This window comes from Puma concolor, chromosome D2 (genome assembly GCF_028749965.1).
Source record: "Puma concolor isolate L17-30 chromosome D2, mPumCon1.1.hap2, whole genome shotgun sequence".
Lineage (NCBI taxonomy): Eukaryota > Metazoa > Chordata > Mammalia > Carnivora > Felidae > Puma > Puma concolor.
In genome coordinates, this window is record NC_141677.1 from 22,306,761 (window position 1) to 22,334,078 (window position 27,318).

The window sequence follows — 27,318 nt, forward strand, 5'->3', positions numbered from 1 at the left end:
TCCTCATTCTCTTGTTTGTGCTGCATTGTGTTTCATTATAGGGCTTTCTCTTAATTCAACCAGTTCCCTGTGACTTACACTGAAAAACAACGCTGCGATGAATAATCTTACATATCCATACACCTTTTTGCACATATGCATATCTGTTAGATAAAACCCAAAAGAGGAATTGCTGAGTCAAAAGGTAAGAACATTGTATCTGTAACTAGTGTTACGAAATTGGTGTCAAAGGATTAAACCAATTCATATTATCCCCAGCAATTTGGGGTGTGTCATAAAGCTTTTGCATTTTTGCCAATTTGGTAACGGTAAAACAGTATTTCATTATAGATTTAACTTGCATTTCTCAGCTTTCCCTGAAAGTTGTGTGTCATTACATAGATAAAAAGCCATTTGTAATTCCTATCTAATTCTTGGGTATATATGTGTGTATTTCTGTAATTTCCATTCTGTTCCATTGATCTGCCTTTCACTCAACATTACAATAGCTTAATTACTAAGTCTGAATTACATTTGTAAGTTGACTTAAGGAAAATTGATCCTTTTGTGATGTTGAGTCTTGCCATCGAAGAACATGGTGTGCTTCTCCATTTGTTCAAGTCTACTATTCTTAATAGAAGATATTAAGTGTTCTTTATGTTTAAAGTTTTCCCTAACATTTCTTTTTATTTTAAGTATTCTATCCTTTTTGCTAATATTAAAATCAGGGTTATTTCTTTGTTTTGTTTGTATGTGTAAAAGTTATTGATGTCTATAAGTTAATTTTGTATCCAATTACCCTACTACATTCTCTTGTTTGCAGTAGATTTTTGGGTGATTCTCTTGAGTATATAAAATATATAATACAATAAAGTTACACAATCATCTACAAACAAGGATAATTTTACGTTCTTATTTTGAGTTTTTATACTTCAAAATGCCTTCTTTTGTCTTTGCATCTAACAGGGCATACAGAATAATGTCAAATAATAAGAGTATATGTCTTTGGTTCCTAACTTAGAATACCTTCAAATGTCAACGTGCTGCCTCTGGAGCTTAGATAGATTTCTTTCACAAAGAAAACATTCACATTACTCTATCTTGAGTGTTACCATAAAAAAAAAAATGCTTACTACATTTTATCAAACACATTTCTGATGCACAGGGAGATGATTATGATTTTCTCCATATAACTTTTAATGTAAAAAAATCTGTATTTTTTACTACTGAACTATCTTTGAATTACTGGATTAAATTTTCCTGGGTTCGTGCACTATTTTGATTATGTCAGCTTATTTGGGGGACAAAGGAAGGATTTTTTAAGTTTATATATTTATTTTGAGAGAGAAAAAGTGTGTGTATGCACATGTGCATGCAGGAAAAGGGCAGAAAGAGAGGGTGAGACAGAATCCCAAGCAGGTTCCGCACTGTCAGTGTGGAACCTGATGCAGGTCTTAAACTCACAAACTGTGAGATCATGATCTAAGCTGAAATCAAGAGTCTGATGCTTAATCAACTGAGCCACCCAGAAGCCCCATAGAGGAAGGATTTTTAAATTGATAAGTAAGATCTGTCTTTTTTGTTTTTAATTTTTACTAGGTTTTGGAATCAAAATAATATTTTAAAAGAATTTGAAAATATTACTTTTTTTGAAGATCTGAAACAGTTTACATGGCAATAGATTTAGAGGCCCAAGCCTTGACCTTCCTGCCCCCAACAGGGCCATCCACTTAATGTATGCTTTTTATGTCACTACACCATGTCAGGTTTACAATCAGTTTTAACTGAGTCTTCTTTGACCTCAGATTTTTCCAAGCCATTCCCTTGGCTGTGGTTTTATCAAATAATAGGTAAAGACAGTAGAAAATGTCATTCATCCGTTCATGCACATCTCTAATTAGATGACGGAGCACTTGGCTACCTTAAGAGAGTCATAGTTACACCCATCGATTTATATGGGCTTCACTGAATTTCTTCACTTTGACATTCAGAACGCTAAGGCAAAATCACGTCATGACCTGCCACAGGCCTTTAAAGTGTATAAATTAGCTTTCAGTATTTCATAACTGACAATTGAAAGAGGTTACAATTTGTACACAGAACTGTAGAGTCTAAAAGCCAGTCTTTCAGACCAAATGATTGTGTTAGCAGACAGAATACTCCAAATTTCCAAATATCTAAGTCCTTTGAAATAATCAGCTATGTCTCTTCTTTAGAAGTCAACTCTCTCCAGTACCTACTCTAATGTAAAAGTAAACAATATCATTTTGGTCCTTCGAATGACAATTTAGTCCTTTGCAAATTTCTTGTTCAAAATCCCTTTTAAAGAAAATATAGTCTTAATTCCCTAAACTAGATTACTATATGATAGCAACAGCCAAACATCTAAAGAGACTAAAAGGCTGTATAAGAACAAATGCATATAAGATTGCCCTTCAATTAAATCTTCAAATTATCACACTTCAGGAAAAGTACACATTTACATAGGCAAAGCACCAGAATCATGAGGAAAGCCAGTATTTTCTGAAGGGTCAAGGGAGGAAAAGGGTGAGGAGTATCTCCCTTGCCAGTTTGCAGACCTAAGTAGACAGAAGTGCTTTTATACACAAAATACCTTGGCCTTGCTTCACTTTGCCTTGCCTTGGGTGACATTTCAACACACAGGACAGGAGCCAGAGAAATTCTTCTCACAGTAAATATTTGGGAGAACAAACCTTTGAAATACAAAGTTCTCATGTATATCAACTCTGACTAGAAAGACAAGTTTTTATAAAGAGATGGCTAATAGCTTCTAACTTTTAATTGTCTCACAGTTTGATGTACATGTAGTATGCATAGAATATGGTGGAAAATACCATTTAGTGATGTCTTGTTTTCTGTCAAGGTAACTAATACCTTTCCCCTACAGTTTCTTCTATTCCTTAAGTGTTTCTCACCTGCTATTTCTCTGACATTATATATTCTCCAAGGTAATTTCACAAATAGACTAATCTTTATTTTCCCCCTTTTGTAATGGTACCCAATTTCCTTTGGGGGACTTGGGTCTTCTCTATGAGTGGATAGTTGGTAAGACTGTTGATCAAGGTTCTTTGATCTTGACCCATAGAGTAGTATGTGATCCAAGCAAAGCCAGCAGGACCTCTTTCCCAGGACTCTGAATTTTGACTGAAATGCTATAAGAAAATATATATTTGAAGTTTACTGATTTCAATGGTAGTACATTGAAGAGACCACCTTGACTACCTTGGGGTATACCCAAGATGGGTTTCTCCAGCCTTTCATTTCACCCTGTGAACAAACCCAGGAAATTATTTTGTTAATTTGTTTTTGCTTCTTGTACTTGGAACAGAATAAAATTTGAGTGTGAAGTAATTTCAAGTTGATTATTTTACCTTTCTATACCCCACTTGGTCCCATTTGGGCCAAAGGGTAGGTTTAGGAGCATAGTCTATGACTGCACAATATGGGAAATACAGAATATGCCATATCTCTTTTTCTTGAAATTTCTTGTTATCCCTTCTTCTTCACATCTTATGATTCAATATGATAAAATCTCTTCTCTGGCATTCTTTTAACTAAAAACTTCAAATTAACTGAAATTTCCACTAAGTGCACTTATACTAATATTTAGAGAAATACAGCATTATAAAAGTGATCTTTATTCAACTTTTATGATCACCTACAAATTAAAATATATTGACTAGATACCAAGAAGAAGAAGAAATAGCAGAAAAAATAGAAAGCATGGCTTTTGCTCCCTAGGAGCTTATAACCCAGTTAAGATGTAAGATAGCATGTGAGTGAGTGCCAAAGAGGTGGCTGGATGTGAAACGTTTGAGAGTCAGAGGGAAAGGAAAGCAGGAGTGGAAGGCCCTGTGAAGTAGGTTGGTCCTAATGAACAATGGAGAGATTCAGGAAAGCATGGCTCTAGTAAGAGAAACAACATGAACATGGGTATGGAATCAGGATAGGCCTGCTAAATTTGGTGAAAGTAAAGAAGGCAAGTCTTAGAGGGATCACAGAGGAAAACAAGATTGGAAAGATGGTACTCTCAGTTGAAATTTAAGAAAATGTCTCAAGAAGCCTATACTTACAACGTCAAGACATATTATCTAAGTGATAGGTTTTTCTTGTCCTAAAAAATAACAAAATCTGTAAGTATCAGAAAGTGTTGTTTTGTTTGGACTAGTGTTCCATGAGTATACTCAAAATTGGGGGCTCTTAATCATATAACTGTATAAAAATATGCTTTTAGGAAACACACACATTCTGGTATATTCTGGTACATTCTTTGAAATTTTGGAAACTTAAAAAAAGAATTTTAATGTTTATTTATTTTTGAGAGAGAAAGAGAGACAGAGCATGAGCAGGGAAGGGGCAGAGAGAGAGTCACAGAACCTAAAGCAGGTCAGGCTTTAAGCTGTCAGCACAGAGCCTGATGCAGGGCTTGAACTCATGAACTGCGAGATCGTGACCTGAGCTGAAGCTAGCTGCTCAACCGACTGAGCCACCCAGGCACCCTGGAATCTTTTTTATTTTTTTATTTTTTAAATTTTTTTTTCAACGTTTATTTATTTTTGGGACAGAGAGAGACAGAGCATGAACGGGGGAGGGGCAGAGAGAGAGGGAGACACAGAATCGGAAACAGGCTCCAGGCTCTGAGCCATCAGCCCAGAGCCTGACACGGGGCTCGAACTCACGGACCGCGAGATCGTGACCTGGCTGAAGTCGGACACTTAACCGACTGCGCCACCCAGGCGCCCCTGGAATCTTTTTTAATCAGAGTGTTCACAAACCCAGACTTTGCATGATGAGACATCTTATCAAACTCAAAATTGCAAGCCATTTTGAGAGACCATTTGAAGAGCCCTATAATTTAAGGGCAGTTCTGTCACAGTACAGGATCTAATGGAACATTACAAAATTAACTTTAGCTTATAATTTAAGTGCATATCTTATTTTTAACCTAAACATTAAATATGTTCTACATATTATAAACCTCCCTTGGAGTGGGGAGAGATATCATTACTCAAGCAAATGAGATTATCATAGTATGAAGGATAGCAGATCTCTTAAAGCTAGCATTTGTTTTGTGAAAGCACAAATTACAAGACACTTTCTTTGGAAATGTTGATAGAAGTCTACATTTTACTGTTGATTTACAAAATGATTAGACTCCAATAGTCTATGCATTTACTTCTGCTCAAATAATGCCAATCCTCTGTTATTTTCTCAAATCTACACTGGCTAAAAATGTCTATTCTGCACACATAGAATGCTAGGATTGCATATTTGACGTTTATGAACGTTCAGTGTTGACACAGAAGTTTTCTGTCTCTGAGGTGTATACATACATATTACACTATTTTTTGCCAAATTGGGAGTGATTTACAGTTTACCTTCCTTTCAGTTGATGGTCCCTCTTGCCATTCCCCCCCAACAATAACCATTCTCCAATAACCCTTTTTGACTGTTACCTATATCTCACTAAAGATTCCTAGGTGCATTTTTCACTTGAATCATAGGAGGTAAAAACAGAACTCTTTTTTTTTTTTTTGAATCTCAGTCACTGCCAAATTACCTGGTGCTTAAGCACTTTATTTTTATGTCTTCTCTTTTTTTGTGTTTTTATTGAAACTCTAATTAGTTAACATACAGTGTAATATTAGTTTCCGGTGTATAATATAGTGATTCAACACTTCCATACACCACCCCGTGCTCATTACAAGTGCCTTCCTTCATCCCCATCACCTATTTAAACCCTCCCCCCACCCACTGCCCCTCTGGTGACCATCAGTTTGTTCTTTATAGAACTGTTTCTTAAATTTCACATATAAGTGAAATCATCTGGTATTTGTCTTTCTCTGATTGACTTATTTCACTTAGCATAATACTCTCTAGTTCCATCCATGTCATTGTAAATGGCAAGATTCCATTCTTTTTTCCTAATTTTTTTTTTGAAGTTTATTTATTTTTGAGAGATAGAGACAGAGTATGAGCAGGGAAGGGGCAGAGAGAGAGGGAGACACAGAACTCAAAGCAGGTTCCAGGCTCTAAGCTGTCAGCACAGAGCCCGATGTGGGGCTTGAACCCACAAACTGTGAGATCATGACCTGAGCTGAAGTTGGACGCTCAGCCGACTGAACCACCCAGGTGCCCCCAGATTCCATTTTTTTTTTTCTTCTGAGCAATATCCCATCAAAGCACTTTATTTTAACTAAGGGCCTAGGATCATGTGATTACATCCTGGGGAGGTGGGAGCAGGAAATGGTTGATTCCATGTTGATTTTATCTTGACCTGGTCATCCATCAGGTGTGTCAAAAGTCAAAATCATCCTGGGCTTTGTGAACTTCCTTCAGTTACATTTATGCTATCCTGTTAAATGGGAGGTTCCAAACCAGAGGCCAAGCTGAATAAAGCTGGAACGCTTGTGTGCTGCTGGTGGGGATGAAAACGTGGCAGCCACTCTGGAAAACAGTTTGATAGGTGGGCATGAATACGCACAAGGTTTTTGTTGAGGTAACAAAAAGGTTTTTAAGTTGTTTTTTATGGTACAGTTTGCACAACTCATGAAAAAAAAAATCCACTAACCCGTTCAGATTAAATAGGTGAACTCCAGGGGCACCTGGGTGGTTCAGTCGGTCAAGCGTTGGACTTCAGCTCAGGTCATGATCTCGTAGTTCGTGGTTTCAAGGCCCGTGTCAGGCTCCGTGCTGACAACCCAAAGCCTGGACCCTGCTTTGGATTCTGTGTCTCCCTCTCTCTCTGCCTCCCCCTGCTTGTGTTCTGTCTCTCTCTCTCTCTCTCAAAAATAAATAGACTTAAAAAAAAGTTTTTTAATAAAAATAAATAGGTGAACTTCACCACATCTGATTTATATCTCCACAAAGTTGTTAAAGTAAAATGCATTCACAAGCTACTGGAAATTATGTTTTGGTTCTGACTCTAACATGGGTAACAAGTTTTATAAACTACAGAGCAGACCCATTCTGCCAGAAGCAGTTCTAGCACTGATACTGCTCTTTCCCTCCTGTGACACTTGCCCTTCCAAACATGTATCATGCATCCTCCACCGCTGACTGCGGTTTGGGTCAAGGGATGCTAGGAATTGAGAAAAAACTGGGAGGAATTCTCATTTAAAAATGTAGGTAAACAAATCATTCTTTGTGAAAATAAAAAATAAGCCAATAATTATTTTGGAATTCTAATAAAATACAGGTAAAAAAATACCCTTTAATACACACAGAGACTCGTGATTCAAATATAAGTTAATTAGATTCCATTTAATGGGAGACAAGCAGCATAGAGGCCGTTCTGATGTACAGTAACCACAGCTGTTGCGGGGGCTGGAGTCCGCCTCTACCACGCTACCACTCAGCTGGTACTTTCACTTTCCTATGTCTCAAGGAGCTGCGTTCCACAGCGCGCGCCAAGTAAAAAGTGCAACACGTGCGGTCATCACTTGCCAAAGAGTCACCATGGCTGTTTGTTGACCATTTACGGGTAGCTTAAAGCTTTATAACAGTGTCAGTTCCCTCTGGGTCAAAGATACAAACTTCCAAGTGAATCTGCTCCATTTGTTGTTTCGGATATTGGAAAACACACTCACATGAACACCAGTGTTACTCCTTTAAAAGTTATAGACACTGGATTAATTTTGTCCTTTTCCAGTGATATTATTTCATAATGAGTAGAGTTTATGATTTCTCTTCTGAAGCAAAATAAATTTTGGTATAGATCAATGTCATTTTTAAAGGAAAAGAAGAACCCAGCCCCTGTCCTCCTTATAAACTATTAAAGCTCTTCATAAAATCACACAAAGAAATCCTTGTTTTATATGTATATATATATACACACACACACACACACACACACACACACACATATATACGTATACACATATACGTGTGTGTATATATATATATATATATACACACATATGCACGCATATCTCTATATCTACAATTCTGTAAGCATTTTCCACAATATGACATTGCTATAACAGGAAGTGAACTCCAAATAATAATTTTAGTACGACTGTGAATCCAGGCGTGTTGACCTTAATCAGACTGTCTCAGAAGTCATTTCAGACTTCTGGTATATTAAATATTGAGGAAAAGAAAGCCAAAATGAGATTAGATAAGTAAAGATATCTGTTTGAAGTTTAAAAATTAAGGCTATCAGGGGCTCAGTTGGTTGAGCATCTGACTTCAGCTCAGGTCATGATCTTGCAGTTGGTGAGTTCGAGCCCAGTATCAGGTTCACTGCTGTCAGCCTGTCAGTGCAGAGCCCACTTTGGATCCTATGTCCTCCTTTCTTCTGCCCCTCCCCTGCTTGCTCTCTCCCCAAAATAAATAAATATATTTTTAAAAATTAAGTATCAGCCAAAAAAGTGGAAACAACCCAAATATCCATCAACTGAGTGATGAATGGATAAATAAGATGTAGTCTATCCACACAATGGAATATTAGCAATAAAAAGAATGAAGTACTGGGGTGCCTGGGTGGCTCAGTCGGCTAAGTGTCCAACTCTTGATTTTGGCTCAGGTCATGGTCTCCCACTTTGTGAGACTGAGTCCCACGTCAGGCTCTGTGCTGACAGTGTGGAGCCTTCTTGGGATTCTCTCTCTCCCTCTCTTTCTCCCCCTCCCCCACTCAGTCTCTCTCAAAATAAATAAGCATTAAAAAAAAGGAATGAAATACAAATACATATTACAACATGATGAACCTTAAAAACATTATGCTAAATTAAAGTGGTCAAACACAAAAGACTACATATTATATGATTCTCATTTATATGAAACTTCCAGAATAGATCATCTATAGAGACAGGAAGTAGATCAGTGGTTGCCTAGGGCTAGGAGGTTTGGGAGGAAATGGAAAGTGACTACTAATAGGTATTCGGTTTCTTTTGGGGATGATGAAAATGTTTTAGAATTATGATGATGATTGCACAAGTCTGTGAGTATACTTAAAACAAACTTTAAATAGATGCATTATAGGGTATGTGAATTACATTTTAATAAAACCTTTATTAAAAAACTAGTGTAGGGCGCCTTGGTGGCTTGGTGGGTTTAGCGTCCGACTTCGGCTCAGGTCATGATCTCACGGTCCGTGAGTTCGAGCCCCGCGTCGGGCTCTGTGCTGACAGCTCAGAGCCTGGAGCCTGTTTCAGATTCTGTGTCTCCCTCTCTCTCTGCCCCTCCCCTGTTCATGTTCTGTCTCTCTTTGTCTGTCTCAAAAATAAATAAACGTTAAAAAAAAAATTAAAAAAAAAAAAACTAGTGTAAACCCCAACTGTATACATTTGTCAAAATTCATCATATTATACACTTAAAACTATTAAATTTTACTGGATATAAATTTTACATCAACAAAGCTGACTTTACAAAGGAAAATATTAATTCTATAAACACACACACACAGTTACAATGACCAGATACATGGCCTGATTTGGAGACAAAATCAACAATATTTGTATGAGGTCTTTCATCCGTGTGAGGCCTTTCCCCCAGGTCAATATTCCTTCTCCCCACCCATGTCCACACACACCCCCAACGCATATGCCCAGATTTTTAACCTAGAAACAGGTTTATAGTAAGGCAATGAAATCAGGAGATGATGTGTTGCTTACTTCCTTTGTATATGGTAGCTCTCTGAACAAAGGAGTAACAGAAAGCAAAGCTTCTTTCTGTTCAGGTGCAGGAATGATCACACATCATAAAAGAATCTAAGTAATGAAAATGAAACATAAATTAAGGGTTTCTGAAGTACATCAGTGATGTTTTGATGCATTATATATATATATATATATATATATATATATATATATACACACACACAAACACACATGAAGAATGTAAAGAAAAGGATATGAAGCAAGTTAACATTTTCAACTGCTTGATAGCTTCTCTTATTCATCTGAATTTTACTATAAAGATGGGGTAGGGAGGAGAAGGAAATTTTTCTAGTATCTGGTTCCAGAATTTTTTTTTTTTAATTTTTTTTTCAACGTTTATTTATTTTGGGGACAGAGAGAGACAGAGCATGAACGGGGGAGGGGCAGAGAGAGAGGGAGACACAGAATTGGAAACAGGCTCCAGGCTCTGAGCCATCAGCCCAGAGCCTGACGCGGGGCTCGAACTCCCGGACTGCGAGATCGTGACCTGGCTGAAGTCGGACGCCTAACCGACTGCGCCACCCAGGCGCCCTGGTTCCAGAATTTTAGGAATTCAGTAATGGTTAAGACCATGAGATTTATTTTTTAAGTTTATTTATTTATTTTGAGAGAGAAAGAGGGGAGAGCACACACACAGGGGAGGGACAGAGAGAGAGGGAGAGAGAATCCCAAGCAGGCTCCTGCTGTCAGCATGGAGCCTGATATGGGGCTCAAACTCATGAACCATGAGATCATGACCTGAGCCAAAATCAAGAGTCAGACACTTAACCAACTGAGCCACCCAGGTGCCCCAATTGTGAGCTTTGTTATTAAATACATATATTTGGGTTCCAATCCAGTCCATGCTAATTACCATGTGATTTTGAGCCAATTACTTAATGTCTCTAAACCACACTTTTCTTGTCTTAATATGGGATAACAGTGAATTTCAAGTGCAAAGCTCAGTGCCTAGCACACAGTAAAAAGCTTTAATAAATGTTAGTGGGGCACCTGGGTGGCTCAGCTGGTTAAGCGTTGGACTCTTGATTTCAGCTGAGGTCATGATCTCACAGTTGTGAGATTGGCTCCATGCTGGGCGTGAAGCATGCTTAAGACTCTCTTTCCCTCTGTCCCCCCCATGCTGTGTGCACACAATCTCTCTCTAAAACAAAAACTGGTTTTAAAAAAATAAATGTTAGTTATTACTTTAAAAACCATAAAGGATTTCTGGTAACTTGATAGCCTCTTTAAGAAGTAGTTACTACTCACACCAGAGTTCTACAGCAACTAGTTACTGAATTATATATAAACCTAGGGTTTCTAAAACCTTTTAATCTTTAGTTATTTCTTAATGTTTAGAAAATGTAAACCAAGATCTGGATATTTCCAGATTCTAGTTTGGAATCATTCAAAACTCATGTTTACTGCTAGATTTGGTTTCCTTTTATTTTGGGTTCAAGGCTTAAGTATTTTTAGTGTGTTAGGAATCACAGAAATTGGATTTTTTAAGAATCACCCTGTGATTCTGACCAAGGTCATCCACAGATACACTCAAAATGGTTGCTCAACCACAATGGTTCTCCAGCCTGAATGCGCTCTGGGGAGCTTAAAACATCTCTGATTGAGGTCCCACCCCAGACTGCTCTGGGGTACAGCCTGACCCTTCCTGTCACTCAAATGTGCAGCGAAGGCTGAGAATCACTGTCCTACAGGAGAGAAGGACCACCTCTGACCAACTGTCACATCCTCTTTCCTAGTGGAGAAGGGACACAGGTGAGGAAAGGAAGAGGCTAAGAGTTGGGGACGAAGTGGGGACTGGAGCATGTGGGAACTCATCGCCCTGAGCCCACCCACCCCAGTGCAGCTGCCAGCACTGTGCTGTTCTTTTAACTCAACCCTGTCATCTATAATATGTTCAAGGACAAAGCTTATTACCCATAAATCTCCACTGATCAAAGCAAAAATTCCTATAGGAGTGATGACCATGACAAAAGCTATTTTCTTGATCTTCTATAAAATGAGAAAATGCAAAGGGGATCATTGCCTGTGATACAAAATTTAAAAGATGATTATTACATCAATTTATCTGAAGATTTGCAAAAGTTGTTTTTAATGCAAATAGGAGAAAATGGTGTCAGAAAGTGTATCAACTCAAAAAACAACTTGCAACATGGTAATGTGCTCTAGTGAATTGGAAGCCTATAGAAAAGTAAGCATCTCTCTCCAAAGAATCCTAACTTTACAAAACAAGAGGGCAGAATAAATGGACCTTCTCAGGAGAGCATGACTTTTATTTTTCTAAGCACCCTGGAGCGCAGACAGAAAACAAAGGAATGGACGGTTGCCTGCTCCCTCTTCATTTGTGACATTTGGCTATATCCCCACTGGTGGTGGCAATGCTATTAACCCCATACTTTGATGTGGCAACCCCCCAGAATCTGTTGGCTGGTTTCCAGCTGGAGAAGGAGCCCAGTTCCACCCTTGTGGCTCCAGAGAGAGCAAGTACACACCATTGCCAGCCAGAGGAGAGAAAAATCTTTCCCTGTCTCTTTTCCATTGTCCCAAATGGCCAAGCCTAGGCGCTCTACTTCTAGAGAATCATCCAATCGCCCATAATGTCATCCTTCTGCTGTACAGCAGCCCAGGAAAAACCTGGGGAGAAGCAGCTCCAAAAATCTCCAGATAGTCAATGCTAAAATGGTCACTTCACCTCTCCAGATCTAGGTCACATGCCCCAGCCAGCCTCCATAGTCCCCAGTGGAGCAGGCATGCAGCTGGCAGGTAAAACTCTAAGAAGATTCTCATGATCATGATAATGCTGCTGCTGATGGTGATAATTATAATAAAGCTGTCAATATAATGATGGAGCCACCTATTAATTTGTTCAAATTAGCCAAACAATCTCTGAGTTTGGGAAAGGTAGTGAAAGAGAAGTCAGGATCTTCTAGTAATGGTATTATGTGGTCCCAAAGAATGGTTGATAGGGTTTCCACTTTTTTGTTATGTCAAAAGCTATAGTTTCATACAAGTACATACACAGATATTTATATCTATAAATATGTGAAGATATCTGTTCTAAAAAACTGAGCATAAGGAATAAGAGTATGAGCTTGGGTCCTAGATAACCTGAGTACACATCCCACTTCTGATACTAGCCAAGCATGTGACCTTCAGCAAATTACTGCAATATCTCTGGGCCTCACTTTCTTCATCCAAAAAGTGAGGGAAATGATATTACTTACCTCATCAGACTATTGTGCTATTAGTACAGTGCCTGGCACACAGTAATTTCAGTGTAAATTATTTCTTATCCTTTTAAACATAATTGTTTGTCATAAAAATACTCTTTTTATCTTGGCAGAGATCCTCTCAAAATCTCAAACTACCCTCCCTACAAATACAGCTGGCCAGAACATCCACGACCCCCCTCCCTTGCTGCCACAACAGTGTGCACACGCACACACACCTACACACACACATACTCTGCTATGAAATTCCTCCCTCCAAAAAAAAGGGGTGATATGGAAGTGACATTTTTCAAATCTCGGATAATTTCCTGATAGTAAGAAAAAGTAAATGGGAAGAGGGAAGTCTCAGTGAGGAAAGAACATAAGGACAAGGACAGTCTACTCTTAGGTCACCAACAGTCAAGAGAAGACAAATCCAAACGAGGGTTGCTTTCATCTCCTTTTGTTCTCTTTCTCCCTTTCATTTCCATCCTTCCTTTTCTTCCCAACTCAGGAAACCACACAGCTTTCCAGCACCTTCCTAGCCACCGGATGGTTCATAGGGTGCCCGTGGGTAGAACGGTGGTGAGCATTGATCATCAGAGTTAACAAGGGCTACAAGTGTCCTTAAAAATCAACTACTTTGTCTCTTAAAGTGCTACATGAACTCAAGCTTCTTTCTCTTTGTATTTTTCACACGCCAGTTTTCTAATCTTCCCAGTTCAAAGAACCCCTTTCTTATTCCAAAGTCCCCAAAGATCTTCCTTTCTAAACCAGTTCTCAAGAAAAGGTGGTAACTCAATGTGCATCAGAAGGGCAAATGAAAAACCCCGTTTTAAGGTTGTATCTCCACATGAGCTTGTTTCTAATCATCAGAGCATATTAAGCACGCTTCCTAAGCACATACTCTATACTAAGACTTGCAGGGGATTGCAAAGTGGATTACACGGTAGAATCAATCACCTTGGGAGGTTAAAAATCCCTGATGTCTGGGTCTACCCTACAGCAATGAAAGCAGGACGTTTGGAGGGGAGGCCAGGCTGTTAGAGCACTCCAGATGATTTTAACATGTGGTTACTGAGCAGAAGCGGACAACAGCACTACAGGTCATCTTAAACAACTGCACGGGGGCGCCTGGGTGGCGCAGTCGGTTAAGCGTCCGACTTCAGCCAGGTCGCGATCTCGCGGTCCGTGAGTTCGAGCCCCGCGTCGGGCTCTGGGCTGATGGCTCAGAGCCTGGAGCCTGTTTCCGATTCTGTGTCTCCCTCTCTCTCTGCCCCTCCCCCGTTCATGCTCTGTCTCTCTCTGTCGCAAAAATAAATAAATGTTGAAAAAAAAAATTTTAAACAACTGCACGTCCTAATATACAGTCATAAATTGAAAGACTTGGCTGCCTTTAGTTATTTAAATTAAATCTCTTTTTTTTTTACCCACTCCAATCATGGCTATAGAAAAATATTTCAAGTGTCCTTAAACCCCAATAATGATGTCATGTTTTCTTAGGAATTCCCTAAACAGTAGAATTAAGAAAATTTTCTAAGGTTTAAATGTACTGTTATTTAGCCATATCATGAATAACTTCTAATTACCATTTTTTTATGAACACTTTATGTATATCAGACACAATGCCAAGGACTTTCAAATGTTATCTTTTTAATCTATGTACAACTCTACATAAAACCTAGGTAGGTATTGATAATTCTCATTCTATCCTTGTGTCCCTAGGCTTTTTGTTAGATTCTACTTCAAACTCTCTCCATGTAACCCAAGGAGTGACCACCTAATGCAGGTTCTTTCTTAAGTGGTCTGTATAGTTGCATTGCTTTACTTTGGGAAGTTGATGGTAAATTTTTTAATGGATACCCTTTCATTTTAAAAATTTTTTTAAATGTTTTAAATGTTTTTATTTATTTTTGAGACAGAGAGAGACAGAGCATGAGCAGGGGAGGGGCAGAGAGAGAGGGAGACACAGAATCCAAACCAGGCTCCAGGCTCCAGGCTCCAAGCTGTCAGCACAGAGCCCAACATGGGGCTCGAACTCACGGACTGTGAGATCATGACCTGAGCCGAAGTCAGACACTCAACCGACTGAGCCACCCAGGCACCCCCATTTTAAAACTTTTTAATGGATATACTTTAAAATGACTGAACTTGCTGACGTCACCCAAGGGCTTATACTAAACAAACTGATATCTAAGTAATAATATTTTGACCACCTCAGGACCTTTGAGAAAAATATACAGAATATCATGGTCTTAAATCTCCTTTGACCTTTATTCTTTTTTTAATTTATTTAAATTTTAGTTAATTAACATCCAGTGCAATATTGGTTTCAGCAGTAAAATTCAGTGATTCATCACTTAAATACAACACCAAATGCTCATCACAAGTGCCCTCCTTAATATCCATCACCCATCTAGCCCATCTTCCACCCACCTCCCTCCATCAACCTTTGGTTTGTTCTCTATCATTAAGAGTGTCTTGTGGTGTGTTTCCCTCTCTCCTCTTCCCCTCTTCCCATACGTTCATCTCTTTGTTTCATAAATGCCATATATGAGTGAAATTATATGGTGTTTGTCCTTCTCCGATTGACTTATTTCACTTAGCATAATACATTCTAGCTTCATCCACACAGTTGCAAATGTCAAGATTTCATTCTTTTTTATGGCTGAGTAATACTCCATTGTGTGTGTCTGTGTGACACAACACACATAAACACACACCACATTGTATATATATATCCATTCATCAGTTGATGGACATTTGCACTCTCTCTATAGTTTGGGGCCTTTATTCTTAAAAGTCTTTGCCAAATACACTTCTATTAATTTCATAAAAGTTTTTTAATGTTGTCAAAGCACAAAAACACTAAACACTACTAGTCAAATCAATATACATTTAGAGCCAGCATTAATCACTCTATGCACCCATGATATGTTGCTTATACCTCTCTTTTCTTCTTATTTCATTCTAGTATGCATTATAATTAGGCATTTACTTGCTTTCTTCCCATCCTCTTCACTAACAGAAAATTCCTGGGATCAAGGCACATCTTATATTCTTTATGTTCTTTCCACATCTATGCATATAGTGGGCACTCGATAAATGTTTTGTTGAATGTAATAGAAAAGAGTATTAATCTCTAGTTTGGGAAGCAATGCAAAGCAGTGGGCTAGAGCAGTGTTGTTCAAACTCCAATGTATCATGGGTCATGAAATCAACTGTGGATTATGAGTAACATTTTTTAAAATTGGAATTTAGAGTAGAATAAATTAGATAAGCACCAAAAATATAAGAATACTTCCTGCATGGTCATAAGGCTTCAGTACCATTTTGTGAATCTGTGCTTCAGTGTTTGTATGTGTGCCTGTGTGTGTGTGCAGGGCCAGGTTCACAAACACATATTACTGAACGTCATATTCTAAAACACTGAAAGTCCCTGGTCTACAACATGAACCCTGGAGTCATTTCTCCTGGGTTCATGATCGAACTCTGCCATCAGCAGTGTGCCTTTCAGTGAGTTAACAACCTTCTCAGTTTCTTCATCTATAGAACGGAAATAGTAAGAACTCCTTCCTCTTAGGATTTTTAGGAGGAATATAGGAAATCATCTCTATGAAACACTGGGCATGGTGCTCAGCCTAGAGTAAATGCTTGCAGCTGCTGTTACTGTTGTTGCATCTTTCAAAGGTCTTAGAAAAACTTGAAAGAACACTCTCCCTGCCTCTGTTTTCTCACATCCTGATGATTCCTCAACTGTTCTCTGGTTTCCATGCATCCAACAAGAGAAATGTTCTTATTGTGGAGCCCCCACTGCCTTATCACTGAGTCAGTTCAGGCCTGCATTCAACCACCATCTTGACACTGTTCACCTCTCTCTTCTCTGCAAACCAATGCCCCCCCGTGGCATTCCTGAGCCCACCTCCACAGGACCCCACCAGCTGTCTCTAGCCCCACCAAGTGATTGCATGCATGCAAAGGAACGAGTCCCAAGTCTCCATCCGCAGGCCTGACCTCCCCTCAGAACTCCAGACCCATATGTCCAACCAATTTGTTACTAGTTTTTATGTCAAGATCCCACCTGGCTGTGCTCAAGACCCTCACAATTAACACATCCATAATTCCTCCTCCTAAATTTCATCTGGAGAACAAACACAACCAGACCTGCAATTGCCCAAGCAGAAAGCCCCCCTCTCCATCCCCTCCCTGTTCCTTCTTCCCAACACCCATGTCAGCCAGGACCAGGGTCCTGACAATGAGCTCTGCAGTCTGACTCTTCCTCTACCTCTTCTTTGCAAATCTTTGCACTATCACAGCCACCTACTCATGGACCCCTCTGCTTATGCTCTCTTCCTGCTGCCATTCATCTGGCAGGCTGCTGCCAAACCATGCTTCTCATCTTCTCCAATTCCACCTCCACTTTTCAAATCTCTCAGTGGTTCCTCACCACTCACAGTGTATCCACTAGCAGAGGGGAAGTTTAATTCATTATTATAAGCATATAAGAAAACCAAAGATAATTTTTCCTGCCTCATGGAGCTTATAGTTCCCCATCAATAAATAATGTTATTCAAAAATTATAAATGAAAATGAAAAATTGGTTTTACACAACCATGTTTTGTCTATATATTCAATATTTAGATCTTTAAATACCCAGCAAGTTATTGAATTCTGTTTTTTTCTCTAAAGATCTGCAACAATCCAGCCTGCAACTACACCTCTGTAGGATGTCCCACAAACCTGTGGTCCCCAAGCCACTGCTGCAAGTCAACACGTGAGCCTAGGGAGAGGTTGTAATAATGCCTGTCTCCAACTTGCCTACCGACAAACTCCTGCTTTTCCTTTAAGACTTAGCCTAGGGGCGCCTGGGTGGCGCAGTCGGTTAAGCGTCCCACTTCAGCCAGGTCACGATCTCACGGTCCGTGAGTTCGAGCCCCACATCAGGCTCTGGGCTGATGGCTCAGAGCCTGGAGCCTGTTTCCGATTCTGTGTCTCCCTCTCTCTCTGCCCCTCCCCCGTTCATGCTCTGTCTCTCTCTGCCCCAAAAATAAATAAACGTTGAAAAAAAAATTAAAAAAAAAAAAGATTTAGCCTAAAATGTCTCCTCTTACTTGATGCCATCTTGACTCTCCAATGGTCAGTCATTCCTCCTCTAAGATCTCACATCAGTTTGGGCAATCTTGCTATTATAACATTCATCACAATATATTGCTACTCCTTGTTAAGGTATCTAACCTCCAAGCCCATCTCACATCCCTAACACTAAGAATTGTGTTTGGTGCATAATAAAAGCTCAATAAATCTTTATGAAATTAATGAATATTGGAAAAGCTACTTACCTAACTCTCCTGTATATTAAAATGATTAATCAAACATCTCTCATTCAACAAAATGAATTAAGTGCATTTAGAAGGCATCGTGCATTTGTTTAGAAGAAAATGAATGGAATGCACTTAGAAGACAATGTGGTCCCTGCATTCGCGGAGCTTAGAGCCTGTTTTCATCATTGAATCGGAAGGACTAGCCAAATACATGGGTAAAAATACAGAAGTAGAGTTTTTTATTGAAATTTTTTACCAATATAACATCAAATGGTATGTCTTTAACGGTCAGACAGTAACCTGGCTAAATGTTAAACATCCAGAGATGCTTCACACACTCTCTGAAATGCGGCGAGGTGGGGGGAGGCAGGAGGTTGACTCACTACTGGAGCCAGAACAAGGACAAACTGTGGCTGAGAATTGTCATCCAGAGCCTTCTGTTCATTCTCTTGAAATCAGCTCAGTCTCAAGAAGATATGTGGTTTCTCTAAACATGACATTCTTGTTTTATTTATTCAGACACTTCCTTCTCATTGTCAACATCTGCTCTGAACTTTTCACTTGTTTGTAAAACAGCTCATTGACGTAAAGTGAGGAACATATCTTAGCAAGTCAAATTCAATAAATGGAGCTTTTAAAAAAAATTATACTAAAGAATTTCACTGCGAAAGAACCAGTGTTATTAAAAACAATTTGGGGCTGGGATCATATGCAAATCTGTTACTTTGGGGCCCATATAAATATGCTTTCTTAAAAAGAAACCTAAAGTCCTGTATTAACACAACTCAAAAGCCAAACCCTTAATTCAGTTTGCAGTTCAAGAATGTTTTTCCCAGACACTTCCAAGTTTAAAAAGAGAGACAGACTCCATGGTGAAATCTTGGCAGGGTAAAGACGATGAAGATTTCTTTGAGCACCATAAGTCAGGCTACAAATATACCTTGTCCAATTGGGAACCAGGATCGATTTCCCAACTGGTTATTATCTCCTACTGGGGTGAGAAGGAAGAGCAGGAAGGAAAGTGTTTAGAGAAATAATTCTGGGCCCTGGAATTGAATCACATTAATCGTCCCTGAAAGGGATAATTAACACAAGTACTTAATTGCTAGAGCCTATGAATTATGAAACCAGCATGGCCATCAAAAAAGGACATCCTTTGACCTTTTAAGGCCTTACAGATCTATCATAGTTCAGCACTTGCCAAAGAACTCCTCCAAAGCTAAGTTATCCCCAAAGCATAACTTAGATATGGTGAGTACCAGGCTATGGTTTAGCAAAGTAGAAGAAATAGGTTAGAGATAAAATGGATTCAGTGTAGGATCATAGAAACCTGAAGCCAGAAGGAGCCTTGGAAATCATTCAGCAAATTGACAGCTCTCAGGCCAGATCTGATCTTTAGATCAGTAGTATTCTGTTTGGCCTGCACAATTTTTATTTTATTTTATTTTATTTTATTTTATTTTATTTTATTTTATTTATTTTATTTTATTTTATTTTATTTTATTTTATTTTATTTTATTTTATTTTATTTTATTTTACTTTTGGCAATTTTGAATGAATTGCCACTGATTTAACAATGGAAGATTTCACATAAAAATCTGAATTTTTTGATTCTTTTAAAAAAATCAGAAGATCTGGTGACACTGGGCTCTTGTTCTTACACAACAATTGGCTGGAACTGAGTAACATTCACCCTCATCGAATGGACATGTTCTCTCCAGTTCCTTCCACTCCCTAAGATCTGCATTTAGAGTTTCACCTGTGCTCTCCCTTCCCACCACCCCTTATTTACTTATTTATGATGCCTGTCTCCCCCGGGTGAACCCTGTGAACTTGCACCACTGATCTCATCAATGACTCAGTTGCTTCGTCTATATGAAGACACTGAGGTTTAGAGATGTCACTCTAGAGGAAAGACCAGTACCAAGGTCCCTCACTGACCAATCCAGTGAAAGGTCATTTATTTCTAGTCCTGTTCTCAGGCTCAGAAGAGAAAAATAGCAGAATTTGTAAACCACTCAGAGCCTGAAAAAAGATGAAAACATCTAGATTTAACAATTAAATATAGGCAAAATGAGGGCCAGACACTTCAATACAAGTTGGTATAATCATTTCCCTGCATCCATCCCATACTCTTGCCATGTTCCCTATGCTGCTGGGCTCTTGCTTCAGCTATTCTCTCTTCCACACAAACCATATCACTCACAGCCTGGCCCAAGTAGTAGTGTTCTGAAAGAAATCTATGATGATGCCATCTACACTGGTGTGTTCTTTTGCTTAGTATATGTTTTGCATAATTTGTACATGATTATGTGGAGTCTAGTTTGTTGTCTGAACACACACGAGTATATTGTGTCCAAGCTAGTATATTGCTATATTACTTTCAGAATAAAAACTTGAGACACAAGGCAACATTTCCAGGATGCTGGAATACAAAAAGATCTAGTGCATTTGGGGGTGAGGGTTACTGGGAATAATGACAAGAATATTTGAAATTGACACCCTTCCAGAGAATCTGGAAGATCTAGCCTTTGTATTTGATGCTGTCACTCTCGCTAGAGTTTTTCTCATCCATATCCCATCTCTTCTCAAAAAGCTGAAGAGTTTCTTTTGAGTGGATCCTAAAAGCACAAGATCATATAATAGTTTAAAGATGTGTTAAAACATTTACACGTCTCATTGTTGATTTGTAGTGTGAAATTAATCAGAATGATGGGCAATGTACAATGTGAGGACTATAGTTAACATATCTTATATTTGAAAGTTGCTGAGAAAGTAGACCTTAAAAGTTCTCAACACTAGGGGCGCCTGGGTGGCTCAGTAGGTTAAGCGGCCGACTTCAGCCAGGTCACGATCTCACGGTCCGGGAGTTCGAGCCCCGCATCAGGCTCTGGGCTGATGGCTCAGAGCCTGGAGCCTGTTTCCGACTCTGTGTCTCCCTCTCTCTCTGCCCCTCCCCCGTTCATGCTCTGTCTCTCTCTGTCCCAAAAATAAATAAAACGTTGAAAAAAAAAAAAAGTTCTCAACACTAAAAAACAAACAAACAAACAAACAAACAAACAAACAAAAACCTGTGTAGTGATGGATATTAACTAAACTTATTGTGGTAATCACTGCACAATATATACATATATCAAATCATTACATTGTACATGTAAAGGTAATACAAAGCTATACGTCAATATTAACTCAATAAAAAAAATAAAATAAAACTGGGGCACCTGGGTGGCTCACTGAGTTAAACATCAGACTCTTGATTTCAGCTCAGGTCATGATTTCATGGTCTTAAGATCTAGCCCCATGTCAGCCTCCTAGCTGGGCATGGAGCCTGCTTAGGATTCTCTCTCTCCCTCTCTCTCTGCCCCTCCCCTGCTTGCACCCTCTCTAAATAAAGAAACAAACAAACAGAATCAGAATAATGGGAATGAAGGTGAAAATCTAAAAACAGAGAAACACTTCTACAGTTAGCAGGCTCAATTTCTAACTTCTTTTACTTTTTTAAAGTTTATTTATTTATTTTGAGAGAGAGAGAAAGCAGGAGTGGGAGAGGGGCAGAGAGAGATGGAGAGAGAGAGAATCCCAAGCCCAATGTAAGGCTCAAACTCACAAACTGTAAGATCATGACCTGAGTCGAAGTCAGACGCTTAACCAACTGAGCCAGGTGCCCCATAACTTCTTTTAATTTTTTTAATGTTTATTTATTTTTGAGAGAGAGAGAGAGAGAGAGAGAGAGAGAGAGAGCACAAGCAGGGCAGGGGCAGAGACAGAGGGAGACACAGAATCCTAAGCAGACTCCAGGCTCCAAGCTTCAGCACAGAGCCTGATGCAGGGCTGGAACTCAGGAGCCATGAGATCATGAACTGAGCCAAGGTTGGACACTTAAACTGAGCCACCCAGGCACCCAGCCCCTCTAAGTTCTTTTAATAAGTTGTCATGTATTATGCCCTTGTTACATGATAGCACAATAGTTCAAAGAATAAGCTTTAGAGAGACACTTCTTGGCTTCACATCCTGGTCCCATTATTTACTCAGCTGAGTGACCTCATTAAAATCATCAGCCTAAGATCAAAATGATGCCTCCCCTAGATGAAATAAGGCATGCGGCTTATATGACATATCACATTTAATAAACAATAATAATAGTCATTATTATTATTGGCAATTGAAACAGAAGACAGTGGCTCTACTCTGCATATTGCCCAGGAATGTGGAGGTGTTTTCCTATACAAAGTTTTCGTCAAACTAAGAGTTGGTATACCATAAGACTAGTATACCTTAAGTCCATAACACTGCAGACTTGGGGGGAAAAAACTGTTGGACTTAAAGCATTAAAGGCTATTTGAAATACATTACTCTTTTACAGTAATGTTTACAGGAAGCAAATACCATTGAGATTTTATCCATTTATTTATTCTAGGATATAAACAGGGGCATCTGGGTGGCTCAGGTGGTTAAGCATCTGACTTCGGCTCAGGTCATAATCTCACTGTCCGTGAGTTTGAGCCCCGTGTCAGGCTCTGTGCTTACAGTTCAGAGCCTGGGGCCTGCTTTGGATTCTGTGTCTCCCTCTCTCCCTGCCCCTCCCCCACTCACACTCTGTCTCTCTCTCTCAAAAAAAATATTATTTTTTTTTATTTTAGCGTATAAAGAAAATTGAACTTTAAGGTATAAACTACAGTTAAAGATGCTGTAACATTGGTAGTATAAATACAATAATAACGTTCAAGCACATTTTTAATTTCTTCACGTGGCTTGTTATATTCTCCACAATCTAGCCCCATCCTACCTCCCAGCCTTATCTATCTTAAATTCCAGGCTCTAGCCACTCCAAACTATTTTGCTTCCTTTGGACACATCAGACTTCCAGGACTCTGTGCTATTTGCTTCTTCCAGTGAGGATCCTTTCCACGGAGGAAATCTCTTCCTTCTTCAGATCCCAGCTCAAATGCTCCACCTGCCACATAACTTTTTTTAGTTCTTAACCTTGAATGAACCTCTCCTTTTCTCTGCCATTCAATAGCACGCTATTGATGTTACTGCCATATGACTCCATCTATATATACTATCTTGTACTGTAGATATTTGTAAACATACCTATCTTTCCCACCAGACTAAACTCTTTAAAAAAATGTTTAAGGTTTATTCATTTTTCAGAGACAGAGAGAGACAGAGCATGAGCAGGGGAGGGGCAGGGAGACAGAGGGAGATACAGAATCTGTAACAGGCTCCAGGCTCTGAGCTGTCCACAAGAGCCTGACGCGGGGCCCAAACTCACGGACTGCAAGATCACGACCTGAGCCGAAGTCAGATGCTTAACCAACTGAGCTACTCAGGCGCTCCTAACTAGACTAAACTCTTTAAAGGTGGGGACCATGTGTTCTTTGCTTGAACTCACTTGTAAATTCTAGTTCAATCTCATTATCTACGAGGAATACTTCAGTATCTGCAAAGAACCCCCCAAAGAAAAAGCCAACTAGCTCAAAATATATGCATTCTTTCAATCTTTAATTAAAAGTGAACTCACTAGGCAAACTTTCTTGAAAAACTATAGTTATACAAGCAAGTCATTGTGGCTTTTTGCACTTCCCACGGTTTTTTATACTCAATTTCTTTCTATAAATTAAATTGAAGAGATATCTCACTTGAGAAAAAGACCACAAAAACTAGGGGTCAAAAGACTGGAGTGAGGACATAAAACTTGAAAATCTGGGAGCACCCGGGGAGGGGGGGGTTCAGTCTGTTAAGCCTCCAACTCTGGATTTTGGCTCAGGTCATGATTCAGGAGATCAGGCTCCTCCTGGGGCTCTGCCCTGACATCAGCACACCTGCTTGTGATTCTCTCTCTCTCTCTCTCTCTCTCTGCCACTCCCATGCTCTCTCTTCCTCCCTCTCTCAAAATAAACAAACATTAAAAAAAAAAACAAGAAAATCTGACCACATGTTTCTAACTGTCATCCTCTAGCTCCAGTTTCATGACCAGATCCAACCCAAAAGCACTGTATCAGTCTGCTCTGACACAGATTCAGGCACCACCCAACACACACCATCACCTCCATCTCTTTAGAGTCACAGCCAGGAGCTGCAAGAGGTTTTCTAGTGTCCTGATGCACTTCCCCATGTCACCTGTCCTTCCCTGTATTCATCCTATACATAGGAAAGGTCCTGGTTCCCCTTAAACACAAAAGGGAAGCAACAGAGAAGGATGTTCTCAGTCAGTGGTGCCAAAATTATGAGTTGTTGCAAAATGGCAGGTTAAACTATTTTATCATGTAATTTCCATTTTCTAGGGTCTTGAAACAAAAAAACTTTTTTTAGCGATGGTATGGATACTAACCCTGTTATCTGCATTCACATGTTAGTTAAAAGAAGGTGTGATCGGTCAATGAATATGGGTACTCTCACCTCAGAATCTTCTCTGGCCAGAACAATTTCCCAGAGCTAAAGCCAACCAGAATCGAAGAAACTGTTAGGACTACCACCTGAACACAATGTGATGGAACAACTAAATATCCTACTCCGGGAGTAAAAATCCATCTACAGTCTGAACTACTATCCAGATAATCCAAGATTTAAACAAAATAAACTACTATCCGGGTAATCTATCTGATAACAGAAAAAAAAAAAAAATACACTACTATCCAGATAATCCAAGATGTTAAAAAATACACCCAAACAAATTGTAAGCCAGGAAATTGGCCCAAAAAACTGTTATATCAAATAACTTACTGTGTAAGTAATATATTTAGTGTAAAGCCTGGCTAAACCTGCAGGATGGATTGACCTGTGCTGAATTAGACATGGGACCCGGAGAAGCATTGCTTTGTTTTTTTGATGGCCGAGCTTTTAAATAGTTGTCAGCTCTTTCCAAAGCCTCTGGGTGCTGCTGAAGCCAGAGTCGGCTACCTGGGACGAGCCACAGCTGCAGCATTAAGCACTAAGTTCTCCCGAGGTCCCGCTCGGCGTCCAGGCGGCCCAGGTGCCCGTGCCTCCAACGGCGGTCGCCCGGACTGACCCGGTGGTGCTGAACCTGGCGCCGCGGCTCAGAGGCCTCCAGCTCCGCGCGCCGCCTTCCTCCCAGCCCTGCAGCAGCGGGGCGCCCCAGCCGCGACTCTCCCAGGGCAGCTGCGCGCACCGGCTCCCCACCCGGGCACCTGGAAGCCTCGCCGCCCTCTGAGGAACAGGGGCCCACCTGGTCGCACTCCCCACAGCCCCGCTCTGCCACCAGCAGCCCCAGAAGCTGTCTTGGGAGTTCCAGGACAGACCACGGCCCCGAGCCCAGCCCGTGGGTACCGTCCGCCCTCCAGGACCCCCTTTCTCTCTCTGTATCTCTGTCTTTACGCTCCGTGCAAAATGCCTCCCTCGGATTCCTGGGGAAACTTGCCCACCGCGGAGAGGCACCCCATCAAAAGGGGAGGGGGGTGTCCAGGGATGGGCGCACCGAGGACGCTCTCGGCTCCCGGTACACAGCCCAAACCAGAACCTTGTTCCAAAGTGCTGGCCGCCAGTGACAGCGTCGTCGCCGCCGCCCCCTCCCACTGCTCCGAGCCCGAGGAGTCACTTCTCGCCTCCGGGAGGCGAGGCAGCGCGGGTGGCCGCCCAGCGTCGGCGCCCTCCCGCGAGCTCCAGCCCTTTACCTGGGTAGCGGCCTCGGCTGGGGGCTCCGGGGCGCAGCACCGGGCGCAGTGCCCCGGGCAAAGCCGGGCGGGTGGTGCGGGGAGGACCGCGGCCGCAGTTCTCCCCTGCTCCTCGGTGCCCGCCGGGCTGTATTTATCCGGGGCCCGGACCTGGCCCCGGCCCCTGCCGGAGTATTGGGCAATCGGTCCCGCTACGCGCGACCCCGGGAGCCGCCGCCCTCTGCCCCCGCCAAGCCCCGCGGCGGCGGCGGCGGCGGCGGCGGCGGCGGCGGCCGCGTGCAGGGAGAGGGGGATCCGGCCCCCTCCTCTGGGCTCCACCTTCTCTCCCTCCTCCTCCTTCCCGGGAAGTTCTTCCCCGCGGTCTGGCCCCTCTCTCTCACTCCTTTGCGGGGCACCCTGGCCAGTCTGAACCGGTTGTGACTGCGCGGGTGGCTGGGGGGAAGGAGGAGGAGGCGGAGGAGATGGAGGCGGAAAAGCGAGCGGTAGGGGCGCTGCTCCCGCTCTCGGGGCTCGGGCCGGGCTCCGGCCGGCGGGGCGGAGGGAGGGCACTGCCGGGGCCGCGGTCCCCGCCCGGCCCGGGGCCACCGAGGCCTCAGGAGAGCTGGGCACCGCCGGCCAGGCGCCCTGTTGGTGCGCACACGCGCGCGTCCCCCGGCGCCGCCGCGCCCCTGCCGCCCACCGCGTGCCGGCACCAGCTCGCCAAAGACCCAGCGCACTTGGTTGGGAGCCGGGGTGTAGAGATGAGTGCGAGTCGCCCCCGGTCTCCCAGGCTCCTGGGGCCGCCGGGCGCCCTCCTGGCCGGAGCTGTATACCCAGCTGGCAATGATCCCAGAGAAACAGGCACCAGAACTTTGTGTAGCCGGTGCTCCTGGGCTACAGGAGTGAGGATGCCAAGTGCTGTCCTTTGTGACAGCTCCATGGGAAAGGAGGGCGCTCCGCAGTGCAACACAGCGGGCCGAGAGGGAGGGCGCATCTAAACACAAGTTCACACTGTCGGGCATGGGAGCTGAACTGGACGTGTGCTGTAACCCCACAGAGGGTCACCGCATCAGACTGGGGACAGTTTGTAGGTACCAGAGGCTCACTGGGTGAGGGGACCCTTAAAGTGATATGCACTTTTGGTGTTCCCATGTCTGTACATGTTTCTGGGAAGGGGCACCGTAGCTGGTACTAACTTTTCAAACAGGCATAAGGCCATCCAACACTGGAATGAGAATTCTGTTTATAAACTGAGGCCTCTGGTGCTGACCTAGACAAAGACTCTACACTTTGCATAAAGTTGCTTTCTGAAGTCCAAATTAAGCTGTCTAACCTTCCTGAACCTCTGTTTTCTCATCTTGCCTGCATGGTAGAGTCGATGTGAAATGAGAGTTCCAAAAATCTTAAGGAGCCTGATCACGCATGTCAAGTTTTCTTACAGATATGAAAACTGTGGTTCATCCCCTTCTACCCAATTTACTGACTTTCAGGTTATGGGAAAGGGAATGGCCAGAGCTAG

The 27,318-nt window shown here is 41.5% G+C and overlaps 1 protein-coding gene and 1 long non-coding RNA gene across 5 annotated transcripts in view; both read right to left on the bottom strand.

Annotated features, from left to right (window-relative positions):
• Positions 1-26,694, bottom strand: part of SLC16A9 (solute carrier family 16 member 9) — a 57,745-nt gene extending 31,051 nt beyond the window's left edge. Inside the window, exon 1 of one of the 4 annotated variants that reach the window (XM_086679756.1) lies at positions 26,537-26,694. The gene's annotated coding sequence lies outside the window, so the exon portion shown is untranslated. Of the gene's footprint in view, positions 1-25,820; positions 26,482-26,536 lie in introns of those variants that run through there. The other 3 variants (XM_086679758.1, XM_086679757.1, XM_025918368.2) reach the window with 3 other exon arrangements.
• LOC147575940 (uncharacterized) lies at positions 15,113-19,923 on the bottom strand. Its single transcript, XR_015241614.1, has 2 exons — positions 17,958-19,923; positions 15,113-17,720 (listed from the first exon to the last, which is right to left on the bottom strand). It is a non-coding gene; the product is annotated as an uncharacterized LOC147575940 (long non-coding RNA).
• Positions 26,695-27,318: the final 624 nt, after the last annotated feature.